Raw genomic sequence first — 2,832 nt, forward strand, 5'->3', positions numbered from 1 at the left:
TACAAGTCGACCTCAAGAGTTTCTTAGCGAGCGGAGCGTTCTTTTAGGCCGCGAAGCCACCGAGAGAGCTACGATTTCGCAAGTAATAAATTCTAGACATTCTTAGCTTTTTGACTGTAACTCAACAGAAACAACACCAACACCAGCAAGTCGCCCGGCAGGGCTACCTAGACAATATTTTCAGTCGCCCGAGGCCAAGTCTTGCGCCGTATTAAGAGCACGGCCTTGAGTCTTCGTCCTCCTCTACACAGTGAGCTTACTTTTCCCTCCTTTGCTGACAGTATCTTTTTTCCGCTTGTGCAATCCTGCCTGACTTGCACGTGCTTCGACGTTGCGGCCAATAAAGATCCACACAATTTTTCGGGACGGGCACGGGATACGGGAAAGTTAAAAAAACAAGACAATTTTGGACTCCCAAGACGACGAAAGGAATGCGCTACCGAATTTTAGACGCTGGCTGACTACGTCATCCCGCGTAATAATAATCGATCCAAAGATCCTAAATCGTTTGAAAACAAACAAGAGACGATTTCAACCAGCCACGGGCTTTAACATTTAAACCGCTGCTTTGAGAGTTTTCGGGCTAGAATCGATAGTTTTGAAAGATATAGCACAGCAAGTAAAAGCTAGGCCGTTCTGAAGGTACAGTATTTCGAAGCGCTTGTAACCTAAATATTTCTTTGGGGTGCCCGATTTATGCAAATTTTGAAAACAACGCGACTTTCGAATTACAATCTCGTTTTTATGGTAATTTGTCATGCCGAAAATATAATTTAAACCAATGAAATTGTAAGTTCTGTTATAAAAAAATTTCCCACGACGAGATCTCACTTCAACTTCTTTTATTTCCTCCACAACACAATTTTCCTTCTGTACAACTAGCTCATTACCTTCTCTTGTCGTCACCTCGCTGCCATCAAAAGACTAACACAAAACTTGCTGATAATGCAAAATCCCGACGCGCAACATCGTACATGTACCGCGTCACAACATACACAATTAGATGAAAAAACACAACACGCAATACAAAAACAAGTACATTAACCGTCACCCTGCTAAACAAAATTGAAATAATAAAAAGAATTGTTGCAGTTATCACAGTAGTTCCAAAAGAAGCCTCAGTCCCTTTTTGTTACAATTGTTGACAATCGTCTTTTCCTTCATCCGAACAGATTTTTATCACAGGCAACTCGCTGAGCAAAAATCAAAATCACTATTGTCACACTGATAACCAGCTACACAAATCTTGCGACTCTCAAAGTTGTTCAACATTCCTCTGTTCAAACTCTTATCCATTTTACACGTACACTCCTAATATTCCGATTTGTTATTACGTCTATGGGGTCCATGAGTCTTTGATGTCATTGACTGTCTTGATAATTTTCTTTGTTTTTCTTTGAGTTCGCGGACCAGCCCATTCCGAAAACACTCTGTGTTATTTTTTAGTGTGGGCCTACCGCGAAGAGTGTGTCCATTTGTAAGTTTAACCCGGGATAACATAATTGAAACGAAACGCCGCGGCCAAATGTTATCCAAACTACTTCTCACTGCCCCTTCGAAAAATTTCGGATCGAACGATATCCAAATCGCCCCTCATTGGATTATCCACTCGACCTAACAAAATCGACCAATCACAAAATAAGGAAAAGAAAATGGACATAAAATAAAGAAAACAGCAAATTCAGATGACCTCTTAGGAAACATGCAATAAAAACTCTCTTTCTATGATTGGTGCATTTCGATCCTCTCGTGAAAAAAATGTCAGACGTCAATGATCTTAGCGGACCTCTTAGGAAACGAAAGTTTTCTTCAACGGGTTCAATAGGTCATTGTTTATGATTTGTGATTGGTGGATTTCGATCCGCTTTTTGAGTTTCTGTGTTTCAAGGTTCGTTGCTTGTGATCTTATTGTGACCAAAACCCGACGTTAATATTCCAAATATTTTTGATAGATTTCATCCCTGGACTTCAGACTTCCAAATTTCGATGAGGCAAAAATAATGAAGATTCAGATTAACTTTTAAGATCGTAAAAGTGCGATTAAGTGCCGTGTGCTAGCAGAGCTTTCTTTCCCACATGCCTCTTACCTTGTACAAGACGTTCGCATGGCAGACATTCGCCTCGCTTCGCTCGTTTACTTGCCTTGTTTACGTTAGCATGTATTGCGTGCCTATTGCACATTTGCGTCAAAACAAGCCGTTTCCTTTACTCTATTTGGGCCACGCCCAAATAATAACACAATTACCGGCGAAAACAAGTTTAAAATACCAGAGATCACGTAGGAATTTGGTCTAAATTATCTCAGCAAAGCAACAGGCCTCGATGGTATCAGTGCTCAATTGTTGCGTACTCCTGCTATAACGTCTTCCTTGACAAAGGTCATCAATCTGAGTATCAATACTGGGAAATTTCTGGCGTGTTGGAAAGAAGCTAGAGTCTGTCCTATCTATAAGGCTGGAGACCGACTGATTGTGGAAAACCATCGTCCAATCAGCATTTTATCCATCCTTTCTAAGGTACTCGAGAGACATGTATATCCCTCAATGTATGAGCACCTCACCAAACACAATCTTCTGAGTATCCACCAGTCAGGATTTTGTCCGTACCACTCTTGTGATACAGCTTTGATAAAGTTAACAGGCAGCTTAGTTACCAACATGGATAAAGGACTAATATCTGGCTTAAATCTTACTGATTACCGCAAGGCGTTTGACTTGATTGGCCATGCCACACTGTTAAAGAAACTCTCCATCTATGGAGTCTCAGGTAGATCACTCCAATGGTTCAACTGATATCTTAACGACCGTAAGCAGAAGGTCATGATACAAAGAC

The sequence above is a fragment of the Porites lutea genome, chromosome 2, assembly GCF_958299795.1.
Source record: "Porites lutea chromosome 2, jaPorLute2.1, whole genome shotgun sequence".
Classification (NCBI taxonomy): domain Eukaryota; kingdom Metazoa; phylum Cnidaria; class Anthozoa; order Scleractinia; family Poritidae; genus Porites; species Porites lutea.